This window comes from Peromyscus leucopus, chromosome 7 (genome assembly GCF_004664715.2).
Source record: "Peromyscus leucopus breed LL Stock chromosome 7, UCI_PerLeu_2.1, whole genome shotgun sequence".
NCBI lineage: Eukaryota > Metazoa > Chordata > Mammalia > Rodentia > Cricetidae > Peromyscus > Peromyscus leucopus.
This window is the reverse complement of record NC_051069.1, coordinates 20,216,392-20,241,664: the sequence shown is the minus strand read 5'-3', so window position 1 is coordinate 20,241,664 and position 25,273 is coordinate 20,216,392. Positions and strand designations below refer to the sequence as shown.

Here is a 25,273-nt window from a genome sequence, read left to right as displayed (position 1 = left end):
TCACACAGCTGCTCTCTCCCCATCATCATTTGTACTATTCCTTTATGCTAAAGCCCCTAAAGAATGAATTACACTGTACTTTTATTCTGTGGCATATTTAAAATACAATGCCAAACTCTATCAATAGGTTGGGGAAGCTAAGCATAGAATAAGTCTTGGTTAAAGCCGGAAGTTGGAGAAAGAACAAAGAACCGTATGCCAGTGAGATGTTTTGAGAGACCTGAGAGGCTCTGGGAGGTTCTGCTTTTATCCTTGGACATTTCAAGAGCTCTGGGTTCAAAGGCCAAAGAGCATGTACATTGCCAATATTGCAGAAGTTCAGAAGAGGCATAAAGCTATATACAACTCCATTTTATTTATTTATTTATTTATTTTAGTAAATAAAGGAATCTCAGTTGTCAAAGATTACAACATTCCTTGCCAAAGTGGGAACACTACCTGATCTTCTGAATGTCTCCTGTCTGGAGCTTGTCCCAGAAGTCTAGGGGGAAGACTGGGATGGAGTCAGGCAGGAGAAAGATTTGTTCTTTCTTGCAGACACATCAGGGGTCTCCTACCTGGGATTAAAGAGAAGCAAGAGAGAAACTTAATAGAAAATGAGCACTGTGAATCAGTGACATTTAGGAAAGTGATTAGGCAGTGACATTAAACAAGTCACGAGGCCATTTCGAGGTTATTTCTGTGGGCACCTGTGTTTCTTAGGAAACTAAGGTTGAAGTGAGGAAAAGAGGCTGTTTTTAAAACCCAAGGGTGCCTGAGCAGAAAGTTCAGAAAAGACCTGTTTGTTCCTTCCATCTGCAGGCCTATTCTTTGCTTTCTTGTTTTTTAAAAGACTTTCCTTGTACCTTGAGGAGCAAAACAAAGGAAAAATATTTGAGCAGAACAAGGGAATGTCTAGAAAGGGGAATGCTGCTAAGGGTGTGACATCTGCCTCTGACAGCAGGTTTTTCAGAGTGAAGACTGTGCTTCTCACTTGGGTCTCCTTCCTTCTTCCAGGAGGACTCTGGGTATATTCTTGCTTATCATACTTTTCCTGTTATGTTACTTAAAGGAGGTGGGAGAACTTCAGTCTTCAACATATAGCTTTCAAGATTGTTCTAAGCCTCCAAATCCAGTTGGAATATGTGTGAAAAGTTTTTCACCATGCCCAGGCTACACTGGCAACTACCACCTACTCCCATGTTCCACTGGACATCCACACGACCGCACCTCACTGCAAAGGAGGCTGGGAGATGTGACCTTGCCATGAGTGACACACAAAGAAAATAGATCTGGCAAACAAGCAGCCAGGGTACATTATTTTCTCTCTACATTTCAATGTCGCTCGCCTGTTGATTTGTTACTTTCCAGCTACCCATTTGGTGTCATTCAGCAAAGCCCCATCATTTGCAACCGACTCTGATAGATTAAATCTACTTCTGAATGGTCACCTTTCAAAACTGGATTCATCTTTGCCAAATGACACCTGTAATGTACAAGATGGTCTCCCGCTCCCCACCCCCAGGGTAAGAGGCGAAAGGAGAAGAAGAATTGAAGTATGGAGCGGGGAAACTGGGCCTGCCAGCTCACCTTGAACCTGACTACGGAGAGTGAGAATTGCCCGAATGTCTCAATCCTATAGTTCCTGGACAGCAGCCAAGAACTCAAACGACAGGAAAGCTGAGGTGAGAAGTGGAAGGCAGGAGAGCTCAGGGCCAGTGTGGCTGTTGTTAACTCACGCTTGTGTTTCATCCCAGGTTATGCAGCTTGCAAGCAAGATTGCTGTCAACAATCTCTGCCAAGAAATTCTGACACGCTTTCCTGTGTCTGTTAGCAATGGAAGGCAAGGGTACTCTGCTTCTCACAACTGTATGAGTGATCGGGACCACATATTTTCCCTTCTATTGAAAAGAGATTTTTTTCTCTCATATAATATATACTCGTTCTGTTTTCCCCTCCTTCAGCTCCTCTGAATTCATCTCCCCCCCCCCCCCGCCCAATCTGGATCCACCCTCTTTCTGTCTCTCATTAGAAAACAAACAGGTTTCTAAGGGATAAAGATAAAATAAAATACAAAAAGATAAAACAAAAACTAATATGTTGGAATGGGACAAAACAGAAGGAAAAGAACCCAAGAAATGGCACAAGGGAAACATAGATGTAGAGACCCACTCATTTGCACACTCAGGAATCCCACAGAAACACAAGACCGGAAGCCATTAAATATATGAAAAGGACCTTTAGAGTTTTAAAAAAAGATTTAAAAATACATAAATAAAATAAACGTAAAACATGAAACAAATATGAAATAAAATAAAAAAGCACTGGTATGACATTGTGAACACACAGAACCTCCAAAGATGTGGTTAAATTTGTTTCCTGTTGGCCATCTACTGCTGGGCATGTGGCCTATCCTTAAGAGTAGTTTTTTTCTCCAGTGAGACCCATTTGGAGAAAATTAAGTTTTCATTAGCAAGGGTTATCAGTTGGAGATGGGTTCTGGAGTAGGGATGGGGACATGTGTTCACGTCTTTCAACTCTAGGAGCCCATCTGGGGCAGACTTGTAAATAGACCCTGTGCATGCTGCTTCAGTTTCTGAGTTAATATGTGCTTTGATCATGTTGACTTAGAGGGGCCTTGCTTATTTGGTGTCCTCCATTCCCTATGGATCTTACACTCTTTCCACTTTCTCTGCTGTGGGGTTCCCTGGGTCTTGAGAGGTTGGATTTGGTAGAGATGTCCAATTTAGGTCTGAGTGTCCCAAAGTCTTTCAATCTCTGCATATTGTCCAGCTGCGAGTCTCTGTATTTGTTCCCATCTGCTGCAGGAGGAAGCTTCTCTGATGATGGCTGAGTAAGGCATATCAGTAAGGCATGGTCTATGAATATAGCAGAATGTCATTAGGAGTCATTTTATTGCGACATTCCATTAGTAGAATAGTGGTATTTGAGTTTCCCCTAGATCCGTTTCTAGTTTCAGGTTCTTGGTCATCCAAGAAGTGTCAGGTCTGGGTTCCATGTTATGGAGTGGGCCTTAAATCAAATCAGATATTGGTTGGTTACTCCCATAAACTTTGTGCCACAGCTGCACTAGCACATCTTGCAGGCAGGACACTATTGTAGATTGAAGGATTTGTAGCTATGGTAGCATGCAGAGTACCTTCCTGTACCAAAGATGCTAGCCTTTAGGGGTGAAGGCTCCATGTAGGCACCAGCTCAACTTTTCCATGCTCAATGAGTTATGTAGGTGTTGTCTTCAGCTATAGGGCCTTGCTGTAATGAGTCTTTTTCTGTCCCATTCTCCAGCTACCAAATAATGACACAGAGACTTCTTATTAATTATGAAAGCTCAGCCTATAGCTTAGGCTTGTTCCTAACTAGCTCTTATAACTTAAATTAACCCATTTATATGAATCAACATTCTTTCACATGGTGTTACCTCTCTTCCATCTTGCACCTCCTATTTCCTCTCTGTGTCTCCTGGCTTCTCCTGTGCACCTAGATTCCTCCTCCTACTTTCTCTTGCTGTCCGGAAGTCCCACCTATATACCTCCTGCCTAGCTACTGGCTGGCCAGCTTTTTATTATACCAATCACAGCAACACACCTTCACACTGTTTACAAATATCCCACAACACCTTGTCATAAGTTTGTGGAGAGCAACCTATAGTGTTGGCAATAGCCTGAATTGTTTGGTGGTTCCCATGGGACCCCTTTGGCCAACGACCCAATTAGATCTAATCCATTTCCAGTATTGGAAGCTTAAGTTAGTTTCAAGAGATGTCCAACTGGAGCTCTGTTCCCCCCATTATTTGGTGATTTCATTTAGATCTCCTTCATATATGTATATGTTTTAGGACACTTCTACTATATTAGGTTTCCATACTATTCTTCAAATGGATCTCAGTTTTAGCTGTGTCTCCCCATATTCCCTTCCTCGTGTCCTTCTTTCCTCCCCTTCTCCACTTGACTCTCCCATTTCATTCCCCCCACCATCCCCGTCCATTCATAACTATCTATTTATTTCCCTTTCCTAGGGAAATCTGCCTGTTGCCCCCGGTCCATTACTCTATATCTAACCTCTGTGGTTCTATGGATGGTAGCTTGGTTTTCATTGACTTAGCAGCTATAATCCACATATAAGTGAAAACATAGAATATTTGTCTTTCTGGATCTATATTACCTCACTGGGGATGATTTTTTTCTAGTTTCATTCATTTACCTATGAATTTTATGTTTTCATTTTTAACAGCTGAGTAATATTCCATTGCATAAATGCACATTTTCTTTATCCATTCATCTGTTGAGGAATATCTAGGTCACTTCCAGTTTTTGGCTATTATGAATAGAATAGCAATGAACATGGTTGAGCAAATGTCTCTGTGGTAGGATGAAGTGCCCTTGGGTATATGCCCACAAATAGTATATCTGGATCTTAAGGTAGATCAATTTCCATCTTACTGAGGAATTACTGATTTCTATATTGGCTGTACAGGTTTGCAGTCCCACCAAAAATGGATGAGTCAGAACCACATTTTTACAGTGATAGTTTTAATGTAAATTACTAAAAATGGTTCAACAACCATTGGGTAACTCCACCCTGTCTGAACTCAGCAATGATTCTTAAGATAAGAGTGAGATTTAGGCAATGACCACTCTTCACATGAAGGACTCCTTCATCTGATTGGATTCTGGAATTTCTTAATTATGGTTCTACTTAAATTTGGGGCCATTAAATGCTTCTGTGGGGACAGGAGTTGCAATGTAGAATATAGAGAAGTTCCCCCAGGCTTCTGCCCTGGAAGTGGAGGTAGTTAGTGTTCCTTACGGTGTCACCACTATGTCCTCTACTGTATCATGACAAAATGTCTTCAGTATTGTCAAATGCCCAGTGAGCAAAGAGCAATTATCCTCAGCTGAAACCCATTGAGCTGGAGGGAGATTAAAGTTTTATCCTCTCTAGAGTAAATAATTCCAAAGTTATAGATTTTCTAGCTTATTACAAAAATAAATAGTTATGGGCCACAGAGAAGTATATGACAATACACATATATACCTATGGTTATTTATTAATTAGATGATGAATGGTTTACTTAATGCTAAATAAAAATTTAAAAACATGAATGCATTAAAGATATAATCAGAGAAAAATGGAAGTGCAGTGTATGAATCAGAGGTTCATAAGAGTCAGGAGTAGATCTGGACAGTGCTGGCGCACGCCTTTAATCCCAGCACTCAGGAGGCAGAGGCAGGTGGATCTCTGTGAGTTCGAGGCCAGCCTGGTCTACAAAGCAAGTTCCAGGATAGACTCCAAAGCTACACAGAGAAACCCTGTCTCAAAAAACAAAAACAAAAACAAAAAAAGAGTCAGGAGTAGGAGAATAGATGGGTAAGATGCGCATTCATATTCACCAAGTGCATTTTACATAAAATATGCATTGTTGAATATATTCTATAGCTATTCCCCAAGTACATTATTAGCAGTATTTATTTTTTAAAAAAATAAATTGCTGAAGCAGAGTTTCTCAGATAAGTGAATTGAGGTTCTGTGTGGTTAAGTAATTTTTTCAAGGTTACAAAGAAATAAAGTGGCAGAGTTAGAATTCAAACTCTGTCTTACCTTCAAACCTAGGCCATGACTATAATGACTTTCAGCTGCGAGTTCCCCAGGAGGCCCAACTTCCTCCATGTGAACAAAGCCCTGGCAAGGATTTGTACAGGCTGATCAGCAGCACAGGGGCAATTCTGATTGTGACACAGTCCGTCAGAGGCACTGCAAGTTGACATCACGCCACTCAAGCATTCTCCCAAGGAGCTACTTGCAACCTGAGCTGTAAAGAGAAGAGAGTGGAAAGGAGGAAGCAATCTGTTGTGATGACAGCAAGTGCTTTGCTAAGAGACTATGACCAAATGTACTATACTCACTACAATTCCTTCTACAAAGATGAAAATAGAGATCCAATGTTTTGTCCTTGAATAGATTCAAATGACACCCAAGAAAACCTCTGAAGGGGGTCTCATTTTTTTTTTTTTTTTTTTTTTTGGTGCTTTGGTTTTTGAAATTGATCCCATAATGTGCAATCCAAATACAAATCCTACTCCCCAGTCTACCACCTTGATTAACCACCGCTATATGGCGGTACAGCTACATGGCTCTTTAAATGGCTAGGGATTTGGAAATCGTCCCTGGCTGCCTACTGCAGACTAGTGATGCTTTTGGACCCACTCTCATCCAGATCACCCCAGAACCACTCTCAGAGCCTCTCATCCTCTTGCTGTGCTAGCTGCGGGTGTGCTGTAAGAGTGAGGGTATGAAGTGGGCTACAAATGAGCAGTAAGTAATGGCAGACATACCACATATGCCACCTGGAGACACAGATTAAAAGGATAAAACAGTGCCTTGCAACTATTATTACTATCAAAATTTGGAGCGCTGATGTCCCACATAGTAGCTAGGATATGGCGTATCGAGAGCCCTCCTGATTGCTTTATCAGTACAGAATAGTAGATACACTGGGTGGCAGGCAGATTCTTAGAAAGCTAATCATACTCTATACAGTCTAGAAGTTGCATTCCTTATTTCACCAAAAGGAGATGAAAAATCAGGTTGACATAAAAACCTGCAGGTGGATTTTTATCACAGCTTCATTTGCAGTTACCTAAAGTTGAAAGCAACCAAGATATCCATCAGTAGGTGAATAAACAAGCTGGTACATCCAGGTGATTATCACTGTCTGGAGTAGTATTAGACTATTACTCATCACTAAAAATTCATGAACGATTGAACCTTGACTAAACACAGGGGAAAGACATGGATGTGTATTAATAAAGGAGAGAAGCCATGCTAAGAAGGCTGCGTATGATCTGACTCAAGCTACATGACATTCTAGAAGAATCAAGGCTATGAGAACAGTAAAGATTATCTGTAGTTTCCAGGGACTATGGGGAAGGGGAGATAAACAAACAGGAACACACGAATTTTAGGGCAATAAAATGGTATAATGGTGAGTACGGATTATTTTAAACTTGTCAACACCCAGATGATATACAATGCCAAGCATAACTATGGACTTTAGGTGATATTTGTCAATGCAAGTTCATCAATCATGGCACACATCCCATTCCTGTAGGAACTGTTCATTGCAGGGGAAGTTATGCTATGTACAGTGTCAGGGGCTATATGTGAAATCTACACACCTTCTACTTAAGGTTTTGGTGACTCTTTTTTTTTTTTTTTTTTTTTTTAGTTTTTCGGAGACAGGGTTTCTCTGTGTAGTTTTGGTGCCTGTCCTGGATCTTTCTCTATTGACCAGACTGGCCTCTAACTCGCAGAGATCTGCCTGGCTCTGCCTCCCTAGTGCTGGGATTAAAGGTGAGCACCACCACCGCCCAGCATTTTTGGTGATTCTTAAGAAAATTAAAGCTGTTGCAACATGCAATGAAATAATAGATACATATTAACCTGGGTTTAGGTATCTTTCAGTCATTAATGTGGGAGCTGGGTCAGAGGTTAACAATAATAAACCAGCCGGGCGGTGGTGGCGCACGCCTTTAATCCCAGCACTCGGGAGGCAGAGGCAGGCGGATCTCTGTGAGTTCGAGGCCAGCCTGGTCTACCAAGTGAGTTCCAGGAAAGGCGCAAAGCTACACAAAGAAACCCTGTCTCGAAAAAAAAAAAAAAAAAACAATAATAAACCAAATCAGTCTATTCCCAATTGTCATAAGGACTTCAAGGAGGGGGTGATTATAGAACTGGGTGGGTAGAGCATATTTACAAGGGAAGTGAACATTACCACAGGCAGAAAATGATGTGCTAATCTACAGTGCCTTCAGCAAACATTCATTCTCCTCCCCACTTCCACGGTGGCAGCCTGGTCTTCCTGCTTGGCTGGGGCTTGGGTTTGGCTGCATACCTTTCTTTAGCAATAGGATTTTAGTAAATACAATCTGATCTTAGTAGTATTCAGCTGTTGCTTTTGCTTACTGTGTTTTGTTTTCTACTTCTGTGGCTGGCCAAGAGAACGTTCCCCCGAGTGACTGCTGCCTCTTCAAACTGGACTCAACCCTTCTTGACCCTTACCATGAAACAGAACAGCCCAGCTGAGCCCACTTTAGATCACTTGAGCCCACTTACTAATATGGCACCTTGGGCTGGAATATAGCTTAATGATATAGAGAGCTAGTCTACCATGAGTGTGGCCCTGGGTTCAATCTCTAGCACTGTAATTAACAGATAAACAGATCAACAACCCTCCAAGGACAAGAATAAAGTTTATTGTTTTAAGCCATTGACTTTAGTGGTGGGTTATTAGACAACAGCCATACACCAATACAGACACAACCAGGGGCTACCTAAGAGACATGCTGCTATGCCCTGATCAATCTTTTTTTTTTTAGACAGAGTTTCTCTGTGTAGCTTTGGAGCCTGTCCTGGAATTCGCTCTGTAAACCAGGCTGGCTTTGAACTCACAGAGATCGGCCCGCCTCTGCCTGAGTGCTAGGATTTAAAGGCATGTGCCACCACCACTTGCCTGGCAAGCTATGAATCTAAAAGCCTTTGACTTGCCTAAAGGCATGACATGAGCAATGATAGGCAACTTAAGATGGCAAAGTGATTTGAGGGTCCACTGAACAAACTGTTTTAGCGAAAGCAGATGACTTCTAAGAAAAATGGTATCATGTAGCCCAGACTGATCTCAAACTACTACGTAGTCAAGGATGACCTTGAACTCCTAATCCTCCTGCCTCTACTTCCCAAATCCTAGGGTTAAAGACAAGTGCCACAATGACTGGATGAAGAAGACTTTTGTGGCTTTCTTGTTTGGGCATTAATTTAAAAGTAAATTAGGATGAAGCTTTGGGAGACTTTGAATAGTGATGCAGATGAATTTGACATATAGCCTAGGAGGAATAGTTAAGAAACACAGTAGCTGCTTCTGTGACTCAGAACGCCCCCCCCCCACGACATGAGTCTCAGAAATAGTAGAGAGGTGATTCTTAAGGAGACGATTGTTTTTTAAGTCAGTTCTATAAGTCATGCAATGGGCGTGGGTGAGGCACCATGCTCTGCTCTGTTGCATGTTTATTTAAAGAAGGGGGTTCACTGAGGTGCGAATGAAGACATTTTGGGAATTTTTCGAGATTCAGAAGATGGACATTTGAGTGAAGATATAGACCGATGGAGGTGGCTGAATGACATCACTCTGTAAATTGTCCAAACACAGACTATTCTGAATCATCTCATCAGTGCAGATAAGAAAGGCGATGGAGACCAGTGGAGTGAAACTTTGGGTTGGATTTCTTTCTTTGAGGTTGTTGGAGTTACTGGAGCAACCATGTGTAAAATGATGAGCCCCTTTCTGGGAGAAGTCACCTAGAACAGGTCTTGAAGCTAAAAATATTAATCCCTCTTGCAATAAACTCACTAATCCCATAGCACAGGGAATGGGGAAAGTTCAAGTGAGAACAGGGCCAGAAGAGAGAGGATTTCAGTCCAAGGACTGAAGCTCACAATTGTGGATGACAATCTCAATCTGTCAGCCGGAGCCAGGTAAGAAAGAGCACTGTAAATGGAGCTCCTTCCTGGAGGAAAAACTGCTAAGAAAAAAAAAAGAGCATGCCCAGATGGCCAGAGCCTAGGGGAATATGAGATGGGACTAAAGGAAGTCAGGCAAAGGAGATAAAAAATTCCACATGCACTGCTTCTTCTTGCCACTTTTGTACAGTTGCTATGGGAACTGTATTTCAGAAGCTCTCTAAGGCTGTATCTACCCAGTGCAAAGTGTTTTGGGCTGAAATGACCAGTCAATTTAAGCCAACTGGTTTAATTAATTTATTTCCAACTCATGTTCCTCCCTCAACCCCAGTCAAAACTGCTGGTTGCTCAATTGGATTCAGTAGCATCTTGCAGCAATAAAATTGGTTTGCCTGTTGTATATACTTGTGTTCTAGCTTAATGATAAGCTTAATTGCAATCTGCCTTCTGTACTAGGGTCCCGTTATTTCCGGGATTAGAAGCAGCTCTAGGAGAGCATGGATAGTGATTGGGAAGGCAGGGAAAGGCTATTTGAATAATTTATATTCTGATGTTAGGGACCTAGGTTTACACACACACACACACACACACACACACACACACACACACACACGAGAAAAATAAAGCATTAGATCAAAGCCCAGGCAGCAAAGCACAAAGGAAGCAGGAGCAAGCCCCTGCACAAGAAAAGATGCTACCGAGATGCTGATGTGAGGCCAAGGTGTTGGAAGACTTGAGTCCTTGCATCATGCTACCCAGGCCAGAAGCTGCTTATGTGGAGGCCAAAGGACAATCTTAGGCACTGTTCCTCAGGAGCTGTCCACCTTGTTTATTCAAACAGGGTATCTCACTGGCCTGGAGAACAGCAAGTAGGTTAGTGGGCTCGTCGGTGAGCTCCTAGGGTCCATTTGGCCTTGATCCCCAGAACTGGAATTGCAAGCACATGCAAGCATGCCTGGATCTTTTTCCATTCAGTTCTGGTGATCAAATGCAAGTTCCCATGGTCGTGTGGCAAGTATTTTACCAACTGAGCTATTGTCTCAGCCTCCAAGCTTCCTACTTGTCTATCTGCTGCTTCCCTAGGTGCCAGCTTGGCTCCTCTGACATCAGAATGCTGGGATAAACTAATGATCAGAACGGTGTCTCAACTTTGGTCCATTTCTATTTTTGTCTCCTCTCCATGCTTCTCCTCCGAAAGAGGTATAAAAAGGAATGGCGTTTTATTACCAGTGGGAAGAACTTATAAAGTCAGTATTCACTCAGCACTTCCTGGGTAAGGAACTCTGATGCCGTATGAGTCTTTGCAAACAGAACTGTCTTTGATATCATTGGGCTTGAAGCTCTTTTTTCTTTCTTTTTCTTATATATTGTCCTGCACCTTAGTTTCTAAGACACTGTCTTGTTCTCTAATTCTGGGCTACTCCATGTGACCCCAAGCATGCGACTTATGACTCAGATAGATTCATACTGCCATCACTTCATTCCTTTATCAAATGAGCTGTCCCTGTGCCCATTTCTTCATGGTCAGATAACACACCTTGCCCCAACAATGAGTTCATGAGGGTCCCAGTTATGGAAAACACCTTAGACATGGAAATCTGAGGTGGTCTGAACACCTCATTAGAACTCCTAATGAGATGTCAGATAGATTGAAGAATTAATTCTCTTTCTCTAAAATGTGCTTGCTGTTCTCTAGAGGCTCAGATTTGCACCCTCTCTAAAGAAAGTCAGGTTCATGGTCAGTATTGAGAAGGTTCACTGATGCCAGATGTGGTAGCACACCTGTAATCTCAGCCATCAGGAGGCAGGCAGATCTCTGAGTCTGAGGCCAGTATGGTCTACAGAGTAAATTTCATGATATCCAGGGCTACACAGAGAAACCTCGTACTGAAATAAAAAAAGAAAAGGAAGAAAGAAAGAAAGGGGTAAAGGTTCACTGATGATGAATAGCTAATGTGTCCCTGGAGTTTACGAAGGCCTTCATGTGTATTATCTCCTGGGCTTCTGCTTCAACTCACAAGGCAGATAGTTTGTTCCTGTTTTGCTTTCTGTCACTGTGATGAAACACAGACAAAAGCAACTTGGGGGAGGAATGGTTTGATTTGGCTTACAGGTCCATCATTGAAGAAAACCTAGACAGGAATTCAAATCAGGAATCTGGAGGCAGGAACTGAAACAGAGACGAGGGTGGAATGCTGCTTGCTGGATCTCTCTCCCTGACTTGCTCAGCTTGCTCTCTTATACAGTCCAGGACCACCTGCCCAAGGGTGCTACCAGCCACAGTGAACTGGGCCTTCCACATGAACCATTAATCAAGAAAATGACCCACAGTCAGGTCCACAGGACAATCTGATGGAGGTAATTCCTCAACTAAGGTTTCTTCTTCTGAGGTGTGATGCGGGGCTTGGTGGAACCTGGAGAGAAGCCTTCCAGCAACAAATGGCGCCCAACGAGTTGGCAAGAGTTTCCACCTAAAACCTGAGTAAAAAGATTCTAAAATGGAGCTTAAAACAGTTCCTAGTTGTTTCTCTCAAGTTAGCGGCAGCGTGCGTGTTTGAGCTACTATGGTGGGTTCCTGGCATGCCCGCTCGACCTGCAGTATGGCAGGAATGAGGCCTCTGCAAGTGGCACATTAAGCTGCATGGTGGATTTAGCCTTTGCTAGTACAAAACAAAAAAGAGGTTTCTGGGCTACACGCTGCTTGGATAAAAGCACAGACCCAGGATGGCTCCCAGAGCTGGCAGAAAATGTACCACTGCCATGTTGGGAAGCTGAAGTGGGCGGAGCCAGCAGCCACAGCACCGTTTCAGGCTTAAAAGGCTGCAGTTTAAAGCAATAGGCTCAAGGTAATATAAAAAATAAGCCACATAAAGATGGCTACCACACAGAGAATCCGGAGTATGTTCTCTTTGATATTTGTAACTAAAGAAAAACATTTTATTGCAAAAGCTGTTGAGTTATGCCAAAATGTGTATTTTAAAGGTAACTTAACTTCAAAATTTGGATGTAAGGATATGTTGCTTTGGAAAGGAGGTTCTGCTTTTGTTTCTACAGAAAGCCAGAGGCTATGGATTTGTTCCAGATTAAGATACATCAGGTTTGACCAGCCAAGACCACCTGAAAGGTCTCCGATGACACCATGGCCCAGATGATCCAACGTCCAGAATCGTTTCAAGGCAACTGGCTCAGATGATACAGTCTCACGGACTACTCCATGATCCTAAAATTTTCTTTGTGTCCCCATAAGATACAGCGCCCCCCTCCAGCAGGAAGTAGTAAGAGAAGCTACTCCCAAATTCCCAAATATACCAAGCTGGCTTTGGAGATGTGTAAAAGTTAAAACCTTCCTTTTTAAAAAAAGAAAAGGGGAAGTGCTGTGGGATGGTCTGTATGTCAAATTGCTCTGATTGGTCAATAAATAAAACACTGATTGGCCAGTGGCCAGGCAGGAAGTAGGTGGGACAAGGAGAGAGGAGAATTCTGGGAAGTGGAAGGCTGAGGCAGAGAGACACTGCAGCCACCGCCAGGACAAGCAGCATGTAAAGACTCTGGTAAGCCACCAGCCACGTGGCAAGGTATAGATTTATAAAAATGGGTTAATTTAAGATATAAGAACATTTAGCAAGAAGCCTGCCACGGCCATACAGTTTGTAATAATATAAATGTCTGAGTGATTATTTTATACATGGATTGTGGGACTGCGGGGCTTGGTGGAACCTGGAGAGAAGCTCTCCAGCAACAAAGGTGACTCTAGTTCTTGTCAAGTTGATGAAGACTAACCAGCAGAGATGTTTTATTCAGCAATTAGGAATTTAAAAACATCAAATATCCAGCCTAAGTGTTCTGACTACAGATACCATCTTCTTGCTATAATTTAATAGGACCCCTGATCATCAAAATCTGTATTTTACTACCGTCCTAGTCAGTGGCTTTGAAGGCATCAATTTCCCTTTTTTTTTTCATTTTCTACATAACTGCCTGATAAACTATGAACTTAGATTTGGATTCACATCTAAATAATGAATTGCACTTACAGCCATCGAAGTTTCTCTTATGTTAATAAAACATTTCAAACCCCAATCTTGCCTAGAATTGTTATATTAAAATTCTGCATTTCTCCACTAATACAAGATAGGCTCTCACACTGAGATTGGACATCCAAGGGCACTGTGAACTGTGACTAGGTTAGATCATTGATCCCTAATGGTATCAGGCCATTGTTCAAATGGAGATACATTTACAGATTGGGGCTCTAATGAGTGTGAGCTAGTTGTTAGCATGTTTAGTTGTGTGTCTGTCTGTCTCTCTCTCTATTTTCCTGTCTCTTTCTTCTCTGTGTGTGTGGGTCTCTCTGTCTTTCTGTCTGTCTGTCTGTGTGCACATGAGCACATACCTGCATGAGTGCATGCAAGTGTGAACAGTGGCTGGGCATGGATATCAAAAGGGTGATCGATGGGAAACATCATCCTGTCCCTTTGAGTCAATCCAATTGTTAGCCATGTAAGAACACTGTTAATGTTCCCTGGGTTTGATAGCTTCTCTTTCACATTAGCATAGCCCAGTCATGATAGTGATTTTTAAAAATTTACTTTGGCAGATGATTGATTCATAATTTGGTTCAATCACTTGTGGCTATTATTTCCACACAAAACCAATTAATAACCATTGGAGATGTTCTCATTTAAAGCCAGTGTCTGCCCAAGAAGAATGGATTTCTCTGTGGATTTTCATAATGATTTTATTATGACTAGAATGGGACATATCCTAAACATCTAATTCAATGATAGATTGCCAGGGTGCATGGGGAGGAGTGAGCTCTACAAATGGAACACTTTTCCTCAGGACAGAGCTTCCTGGCATTAGCAAAGCATTGCCACCAACCCTCCCTCAGGGTTGGCTGCAAACACAAACAAACACAAGACAGGTTTTCAGATACTAGAGAGGAAGGAATTTTACAATCCTTGGAAGAGATTCTCCTGAGACTTAAGCACTAACATTCTAGATCCTAGTGAAGAAATAAACACGATTTTCTCCCATGGTGGGGGAAAAAAAAAACTGAATTAGTTTGAAGATTAAAATGACAAGCTGGGACTACTCAGTCTGTGATCTCAAGGTTCTTATCAACAGGACAAAGGTCTAGATTCCAAGACCAGTTTTGAAAATTCATTAGTAATTCTTCCTTTTCCTCTCAGGCAAGGGAAGGCAAAGAAAAGGGTCGCATCTCTACTTCCCCAGTAAAGGACTAATACATCCGGAACCCAGCCCTTATACAGGTTCACTGGCTGCCCTGACCCCAAGAGACAAATAACTAAGGAAGATAATGGTCTGCCGGCAAACTCAGGGCGGGAAAAGGGTGAGTAGGTCCAGGGTATCAGAGGAATGAAAAGGACATCCAGAAACCTCTGAGACTGAGGACCTCAGGAACAAAGTAGGCCATCTTCAGGCTTGGCTTCTCCTGGGTCTTCAGTTCCAGAGAGATGCAAACAGGAACCAGGCAGGCCTGTGATTACCATAGTTTGCAGTATAGTGTCAATGTAATGAATTCTGTTCTCTGACCTGCCCACCTGACACTTCCAAAATGTATTTTTTTGCATCAATTATGTCTGTCACAGAGATGTCTTAAATAAGAGTTGCTGTTTCCCCCAATGACACATAACTGACTCCATGGAGTTTCTACCATGTGACCAATATTGTAAGAGACACAAAGTCAACAATTTACAAATCTGTCCTGAAGGGATGAGATGAATATTCAACAATATTTGAGTCAAGATAAAAGCCAAGTATGGTAAGTGAGATGCACAGGACACGGGGTGGGGATGGGAGGAGGTATGTCTCAAGTGAATGGCTAGGAGTTGCACAGAACAGTCTTATTTTCACCCTACATGCCAAAGCAACTTTCTCAAACTTGACTGGGCGATTCTTTGTTTCAGAGTTATTCGGGGTACTGTACAATGCTAATCCCTCCTTATCTGAGAGTTCCATATCCACAGATTCAGTCAGCCTTGATCAAAAATAAAGTTTCGTGGTAGAATTTGTCCTGACAATAGACATAAGTGTTTTCCTATAGCTATTCTGTAAATAATACAGCATAATAACAATACAACATGTACGTAATATTTGCTTTATATCAGATATGGTAAGAGGTGATTTACAGCATTCAGAAGGATGTGTGTGGTTACAGACAGACACTATGCCATTTTTTATAAGAAACTGGGATTCATAGGGGTTCTAGAACCAACAAATACGCTGTGGATATTGAGGAACAACTGTACTATGAATTGTGTCAGATGGTAAGGAGGGCAGAATGGCATTCATTTTTCCAGCCGAGAGGAACACTCTGGAAGATGAATTCCATATGGTGCTCACCAATTGGATGAAATCTGCCTCACCAAAGTTTACAGCTCTCCTGGCTATCCAAAATCTAATCCAAGTGAGGTATGAGGGGGTTACACCCATTTATCCCCTTCAGGGTCAACTCCAGAGCTCCACCAGGGCCTTCTCAAGTTCTTTTTGTTTTGGTTTGTTTTTTTGGGGGGGAGGGGGCACATAGATCTTCATCCATGAGCACAGCATCTACAACACCTCTGCCTTTCCTTCCTCACTCTAATTCCCATCCTTGCCTCCCCCTCCAAATCCTTTCCCATACCCCCTCCCAAATTCATGAGCTCTTCTTTAATTATTATTGTTACAAGTATACACATGTGTATCTATACATATACATAAATACAACCCACTGAATCCATTTAGCATTGCTCATGTGTGCATGCTTGTGTCCAGGGACAACTACATGGAATTGGTTAACCCTGGAGGAAACTGATTTTCTATCATCTATGTGGACATGTTTTTCTTTTCATGGACTGCGCACTCTATGCTAACCCGTGTCTACACCCTCAACCTCATGTGTCAAGGAGTTGACTTGTAAGAAAGATACCCTAAACAAAGCATTGTACACAGTGATCCTCCCCAGCAAAGTTTAAACCTCATCAAGGGGAAAGATGAACAAAGCTGCCATTCTACAAATCTAAGTAGCTTTCTTACCCAACCCATCACTCGGGATGACCAAGGCGTGGGGTTTTCTCCTGATCATGAACCAGCAGCAAACACCACCACACCCTCTCCTGGCTCCTAGCAATGGCTGAGAGAAAATTCAGTGTTCTCCCTTTCTGCTAGGGAAGGATCAGGAAGGTGACAATCCGCAGAGACAAAGCCGAAGCTTTTAAATGTCTCCTCTGGTCTCATTTCCTACAAAGTGACTTTTAACTGCTGCTTCTTTCTGTCCAATTTTAACCCAGATGTTTCACGTAGCCTCTCTCTGACTTCCCTAAATAACTAGCCCTTCCCTAAATAACTAGCCCTTCTCTGCCCCTTTGTCCTCCTTCTTTTCACCTCTTAGCCCAGATAGAAGATGCTTTTCAGAACATGGTTGGAAAAGGAGGCCAGTGCAATATATGTGAAATTTCCATTTTCTGAAACAGCAAGTTTGGCCCTAAGCAAAATAAACTAGTAAACCATCTGCCCTGAGCTCCCCTCCAGTGGGCTTTCTCTTGCTCTATGCTAACACTGCAGTGATCACATCCTGGGAACTTCCTCAGCCTCCATGCCTTCCAAACTTCCCAGTCTCCCGTCTGCCTAGTGAAATCTTGGTAATCTAGTTGGCTCCTGGTAGGTCTTTGTGATGCTCATAACACAAGAGCTCTGATATAACTAGATTATGGGGACTTGGCAAGTTATTCTTCTCACATTTTCCAAGGATGTGGGGGTCAAGCAATTCTAGGTGTCAGACACCACAAAAGGGACATTTCCTGAGCAAGGTAAACCTTTCCCCAGGCTACTGGGAAAGCAATCTACTGACCTTTTTCTTTTTCCCCTTTTGTTTCCCACTCTACTGAGAAGCCTATTCAGCGCTCACCATGAGGTTTCATTAAAGTAAGTCCATCATAAATCAGCAGTACAAAAATACAACGTGGTCAGTTCTCCTCAAGAGCACAGAAGGATTAGCTCTCCAGCCATCCCGCCATCCCTACCCTCAAATCTTCATAATGCTGCCCTCAGCAAGGGCTACAGGATGCAGAAAATCCAACCTCCAACTCCAGCTGAGCAGATGTAGGACCAAGAAGGAAAGAGGAAATATTTATCAATCCCCCAAATAATCCTACCTGTAGATCAAGCCTAACCTGAATAGAGCCAAGGGAGGGAGAGGTGCCTCTGGGTCTAAAAGCCATTACCATCTTAACCAGAGTAACTGAGATCACACCCACGGGACTCTTCCCAAGATGATCAGACTTACTGATGTTTCCTCACAAAAGGAGGGGTCAGGGAGGGTCATTCAACCCTCGCCTGAGAGCATAGATACTCACACCCTCCTGCCCCAGCCCAGGTAGATATAATTCTGCACCTGGTCTCAGGGTTGTGGCAGTGCCTAGGAGGGAGCAGGTAAACTGGATGGGGGAAGGGGCTGCATGTAGGCAGCTTTGGTGCTGCAGCTGTTCAAGGTCACTCATGCTCCTTAAGTAACTCCTTATCTATGTGTAATAAGCTCAGTGGTTCACCAGGATAGACCTGGGTGGAATCATATCTTTAGTTTCTCAGTAATGCTCTGTCTGAGGCAAATATACATCTGTTGGCATTAACATAAGGATGTCATACCAGGTAAAAGGGTCTAAGCTATCCTCATGAAGCCAGGCTTCGAGACAGGTTACTCACATGCTAATTTCCATTAACCCTCAGCCATCTTTTCAAGGACATGCGCAAATGGTCACAAGTCCAATTAGCATAACGAGACAGCTGCAAATTAAACACAGATCCCTAGAACATCATCTGTAAGAGCCACTTGTAGACATCTTGTTCCTTACTGCGCATGCTTCATTTCTATAGACAATATTTTTGTTTCCTTCAAACAGTATTTGCAACCAGTATACACTCAGCTGATCAAGGTGGAACCAGGATAAAGAAATCAAGACACTTCTTATTCCTGAGTCCCTGTTCTCTCTCTCTCTCTCTCTCTCTCTCTCTCTCTCTCTCTCTCTCTCTCTCTCTCTCTCTCTCCATTGACTATTCCATAATCAGTACTTACTAAGAGCTTTTTACAGAATTTTTCAAGGTTTTCTTGCTTCTTCGTCTCTTAGGAGGTTCAATAAACAATCATTGTTAGGTTCCTCCAGAATGGTTTCCATATAGTTTGTATATTTGACGTGATTGTCTCCTGTGTGATGCTCTCCACACCTCCACCTTTCATCTGCCCTGTGAGGGGGACTGTTGCTTGACCCAGGTCCGATTTAGCTGTATTCTCTCCATAGCAGCAGCAACTTCAGTTTTGTTTTGGTCCTTGGGGTTTGGGTTCTCTCCTAAGGCGGTATGCTTTGCAAGTGTTTGCCTCAGTGTGTTGCCACCTGAAGGCTTGAATGCCTGATACTTCTTGCTCATATCCCCAGTGGCTCCAACAACATCTCCTCCACAGCTGTCTGGCATACACTTCTGGTTCCGACATTCAGGATTTCTAGGTTTTAAGCATTTCCCGATTTCACTGAAAACAGTATTTGGTGTATTAAATACTAAACACTTAATTTTCCTTGTTTTGCTTTGTTCCTGGAGAAGGAAAGAGTAGGCCCCAAGCTAATCTTTCATGATTGTGCCCGACAGTCTGCCTATGTGGAGCTATGGGGAAGCCAAGGCAGAGCCTTCTGTATACTGCAATTACTTAAATCGATAAAATCTTCTCTTGGAAGGTGAATTATCCAGGGAAAGAGCCGCTCACTGATGGAGCATCGAGAGTAAGGAAAGCAAGGTGAGGTGCCAGATCAAGAGAAAAGCACATCCCCCCCCCACACACACACACACTTCTGAGGCTCTTCCTGTTGTGCCTTGAGATGAAGTCCTCAGCTACCAAACACATCACCTGATGCAGTCAGCTGTGGCTCAGAACCCGACAGGCCATCAAGCTCAGCATGCATGGGCATGGTCCTGTGATAGACAGGCTCTGTTTCTACTCCTCTAAGTGATTTACTGCATCCTTGGCTTATTTCTCCCATTTTACAAAATGAGAGGCAATGAATATTCTGCCCTCAGTACTCAGGAGTCCCTTCACTTTTCATATGATTTCACTGGGGCAAATGACTCAACACTCTACTTCAGTTTCTGTGGGGTTTTTTCAAATTACATATATGAATTATTCATAATAGATGACTATTATATATATATATATATCCTATATAATGAAACATGTATATATATCGAGAATTTCATACACGATTATGCTGTGTTTATGTCATTTCCATGTCTCACTCTCCCACCTTGGATTCATGACCTCTTCTATAATTATTGGTATACACACACACACACACACACACACACACACACACACACACACCTACCGACTGCACTTAGTGTTGCCCTTATGTGCATGTGCTATATCTAACCAGCTGGGATTGGATAACCGATCAGGTTACTAACCTATCAGATTCGTAGAACATCTTAGAAGAGGTGGTGGAAAGGTTGGAAGATACAAAAGACCAGCAGACCTGCTGTGAGATGGTGACTTCTGTACTTTGTTCAGAGTCCACCTGCCTTTCCCATGGCCCATTGCGTGTCCCTAGTAAGCAAGCCTGACTGGCCACAGTTAAATCCGTTAGAATAGTGGAGTCTTCCATGATGAATATTACTTTTTTCAATTCTTTTATATAGTTTTTAAATAAAATTGAACCTTTTTTTTTTTTACAAATCTGTGTTGTTACAGAATATCACGTAAGTAACTCCAAATCTGTTAGTATGGATGTTGATAATCCTCATTAATGATTGAAATGATAATATACATATACTATTATAGCCAACACATTATTTGCTCATTACTATTGATGAGTATTTATACGGTTTTTAATTTTTCCTGCTACAAATGATGCCAGAATAAGCATCATTGTTCACACTCATCTGTGTCATTAACGAAGCGTTCTTTTGATCAAGAACGCCAGGACTCCCTTGGTTTCTCTTCTCTGTTCAAGCCAATACCACTCCCAGTCCAACCTGAAGACAAATGTCCCCACTGTCACCACTGTCTGCCACAGCAGTCCTGTGATCTCTGCCCTCATTCAGACATCTGCTCCCTCTCACCTGAACGATGGTAGGAGCCTGACTCTCCTTTTAACACGCATTCATTTTGGAGTGCTACATTAAATAACATTCTCCCCAAATATCATCAATCCTTTAAACACTGTGACTTCTCTAAAACAGGGATAATGTATGTAGCCTTCCTCAAACTTATTTTATTATAGCTTGTTTTTTCTCCATAGCAAGTCTTACATGGTAAGTTTAAAAATGAGTTGGAAAGTGTTGTTCTATGTGACTCACCATAGCCAGCTTAGTAGACTTTGTTCTCATTTTTTTAAGAAGGTAAATTCATGTCACATAGACATAGTCATAGATCTCCACTTAGTGCTTAAAGACCACAATCCTATATTGCAGTTGAAAACTATTATTCTTAGATGTCCACGGTAAAATTCATTGAGTAAGCCTTAAATAAAATATCACAATATCAGGCAACTAGGATTAGAAAAGAAATGTAAAGGGGCATACAATTATATGCAATGAGCCATAAGTCATTCATTTTCATCTATAATGCAGAATTCCAGCTCCTAAATAACAGTAAAATATATTTAGCATGGCTGTATCTATGTCAAATCAATCACTTTAAAAGCAAAAGGCATCACTCAAACAGATCACATCATCTAACAAATACTTAGGAAAGAAATGGAAGTTTTAATGACACCAATGGATCTCACAGAGTCTCTTCCCCAGAAAACTCTAGGTGGTTGCATACACGGCCATGTTTTTTTCCAGGGCCTTTCTTGTCCTTCCCCAAGAATCTTCTAGACTAGGAACTACATTTGTTTACTTGCTTTTTCAGTAGGAATCTGGATGTACCTGACTAAGGGAAGGGGCTGGTAACACAGCAGAGAGAGGAAATGAGGAGACAGGACAGAACCCCCCGCCCCCCCCCCTTTTTTTTTTTTTTTTTTTTTTTTGGTTTTTTGAGACAGGGTTTCTCTGTGTAGTTTTGGTACCTGTCCTGGATCTCACTCTGTAGACCAGGCTGGCCTCAAACTCACAGAGATCCGCCTGGCTCTGCCTCCCGAGCGCTGGGATTAAAGGTGTGCGCCACCCCCCCACCCCCCCCCACCCCTGCAGAGGCCCCTCTCTGAACTGACTTGGTAGCTGTCTTTAGCAGGGGTCCCAGTGTCTCAAGCCATCCACAGACAGTGTGTGCTTAGTAGGCCCACATCCTCTGCACAGCTTTCCTTCTCTCACTCACTGGTCCTCCTTCCTGGACTCTGGACATGATCACACACACACACACACACACACACACACACACACACACACACACACACAGAGTCTTTGCAGTCCTAGAGTAGTTACAGACTCCTGTTATTTCTGATCTCCAATCTCCTCACCTTTCACTATTTAATTCTTTCCTTCCCACACCCGAACACTCTCCTCACCAACACCCCCCTCATATGAAATGTCAAAGTGGTCCTATATTCTTACCCATAATGGCCACGATAATGGAAAATGCAGTGCATGGTATATTTTAGGAGGTTAGTGAAGAGTCGTGTCATGACCCATTATACCTTATCAATGATATTATCTCAGTGTAGCTCAGATTCTCAAATGATTAAAAACATGAAACATATGAAAAAGAGCTGAGGAGCCAGCTCAACTGTCACTGATGAACGATGGTCTCGTTTGCACAGTAGCATAGACACCATGAGTTCTGAGTCTGGATAAAGAACGTTGTCGTGAAATTAAAACAGAATGGGTAGAGAAGCTCGGTGGTAAAACTGAGTCAGAATAGTCAAAATAGGCCCCAACTCCTTGGCTTATTGGAGCCAGGGCTACGATCAAGCTCCTATTTCTCTTGTGTCTACATTCCCCCATCTATAAATCAACTCAAGAATGTAGCAACATAATGAATTCTATGATTGAATCCCTGCAGCTTCTTCCATGTTTGGGGGAGATTGCTCACTAACTATTGCCAGGTTTCCCCACTACCATCCTTTTTTTATTATTATTATTATTGTTAATTCAAGGTTACAGAAGCTGTGAGAGTTAAGAATCAAATCCAAGATACATACAAGGAAGTATTCCTGTGTGAATCAGGGGCCCCCAAAATAGTTCTCTCTCACTTTAATATTCTTAGAGGTGAAAATTGCCTTTATGCCACAGGAAGACATAATTTTATCCCCGTATTCTTAGCGAGCTTGTTTCATATTGTGAAGGGAAGGAAGTGTGCTTGCTTTTCTTCTAAATCGAGAGTGGATTGAAGCCATGCAGCAAGGCCCTCTGACTCTGATCTGTGTTCATTTGGCAACCCTGGGGCTTGAACAGTCTTGGGACTGCTCGGCAAGTGCCCTACCACTGTGTTCCATCCCCAGCCAAGACCCCCTGAGGGAAATACAAAGAGGATTTGTGTTTGCTATGGTAGGCATTATGGTTGTTTCCCCAAATATTTCCAGTTTCACCACCATATCCTAATTTGGTGGAGCCATATGACAAGATTTGGAAAGTGCCTTTTGATGGAACTAAATGGGTCATTTGAGGACCAGAACTGAACTCCCGCCTCCATACCAGGCACCTTTTCCTCTCTAGGGCCACAACCAGCAGTGATAGAAACAGCTGCTATTTCACTTGCCTGAGTGACCATAATGACTGGGAACGGAGCATAAGAAAGACACAAATTTTGTGAAGTAAGCCACTGGCAGTCAGAGGCTATTTACCACTATACCACCACCAAGTCTGTCTTTTATAAATTTAAGAACTAAAAGAAGTAGCAAAAAATATAGGCACAGATTATCATTCCAAGAACCATAGTGCATTCATCACAGCTGTAATTATTTTTGGCACCTAATAATTTTTTTTCACAGTGGCAAGCAATTAAGCCTCTTGTACTAAAATGACCAGGTCAGAGAAGATGGAAGGGAGAAGCTCAGATTTGGCATTGCACAGGTTTCATATTTTGGGCTTGAAGATTTAGGATACTCAACTTACATATGCAAATGTCAGGAAGGCTACAAACTTCCAAGGAGCAAGACTCGCCATGCCCTGGGAGCATTTCCTTCTAATGCTGCAAGGAAAGAGAAAAGTAAATTAAAAAACTGGGCAGTGGTGGCACACACCTTTAATTCCAGCACTTGGGAGGCAGAGGCAGGAGGATCTCTGTGAGTTCAAGGCCAGCCTGATCCACAGAGTGAGTTCCAGAAGAGCCGAGGCTACACAAAGAAAGCCTGTCTCAAAACCTTAAAAAAATAAAGATAAATAAAAAGACTGTGACAGTACCTGATATATATTATTTACAATGAATAAAAAGAAAAGTATGATTTTAAACAAACAATAAACTTTTAACTTAATTGGGTCCTATGTGATATAGGAGTCACTTTTGTGTGCCCAGCATATTTCTAAACAAAAACTGAGGTTTTAAAAAGCTTAATAGTTTACACTAAAAACATAATAATCATTTATAGATCCACAACTTAAGACGGAGGCTAAGAATGTCATGATAATATACTTCTAACTATATGGTGATGAATCCATTTCTTATTTATACTGTCTTTTACCTCAAAAAGTAACTGTCATCCTGAATCAAAGTTCATCATGGTTTCATGTCCCATAGTGGATATCTTTATTGTGTCTCTACACATTCATAAAACATATTTAAATTTCCACTGTTTTAGTTTTATTCAAAGAGTATTATTTGCCATTAAGAAAGCCTTGATATAAAAAAATACTTAAATCATCAGAATATTCTGTCTGCCCATATGGAATTAAACTAGAGACAATAACACAAACAAAACAGAAGAAACTTAATTACATGGAAGTTGAACAATATACTTATATATAAATTTTGATTAAAGGAAGCAGTTTGTGCTGGGAATGTACCTGGGCAGAGTGCTTGCTGCCCCTTATGCGCCAAATCCTGGATTTGAACTACAAGGTATGAAGGCAGAAGGATCAGGAGTTGAAGATCATTCCTACCTACACAGTGAGTTCAAAGTCAACCTGAACTACATGAGACCCTGCCTCAAAGAAAAATAAAAAGAAAGAAAAAAGAAAAGGAAGAAAGAAAGAGAAAATGGGAGAAGAAAATAGAAAGCATTTGAACTGAATAATGGTAAAGAGGACATATAAGATAAATTCTGGAGGTGGGAAGATGGCTCAGTGGGTAAGAGTGTGAGGCCCGAGTTGAAATCCCCAGAATATGAGCAAAATGCCAGGGATGGCTGTAACCTTGGCACTGGGGAAATGATGGGGAGAGAATGATAATTGGATCCCAAGAACTCTCTGGCCAGTTTCTTCTCAATTCAAGAATTCTCCAGGCAATGAAGCAGAGACTGATAGAGGAAGACATTGAATGTCATCTTTTGGCCTACACATGCATTTGAACAAGTTCACACACATACATACAACACACACACACACACACACACACACACACACACACACACACCATACACAATCTTTATAGACAGGCAATGGACCAATGGCTTCTGGTGTGCAGTGGAACAGTAACTGAAACAGTTATTCTTGAAAGAGTAACTAGGCTGACAGAGTCTAACCTCTCAATGGCAGACTGGTATTTAACAAAAGAGATGAAGCCACCCACAGGATGAGAAGAATGGACAACTGAATTCCCAAAACACCAACAATTTCCAGAATTTAAAATCCTGGATCATGACAGGACATTAGTAGAATTCAGGTTTATCTGGTACATGGA

General features: G+C 42.0%; 1 long non-coding RNA gene across 1 annotated transcript; it reads right to left on the bottom strand.

Annotated features, from left to right (window-relative positions):
- Positions 1-351: 351 nt before the first annotated feature.
- Positions 352-23,662, bottom strand: LOC119088319. The gene is made up of 3 exons (XR_005091950.1): positions 23,551-23,662; positions 5,599-5,809; positions 352-557 (listed from the first exon to the last, which is right to left on the bottom strand). It is a non-coding gene; the product is annotated as an uncharacterized LOC119088319 (long non-coding RNA).
- Between the last annotated feature and the right edge of the window lie 1,611 nt (positions 23,663-25,273).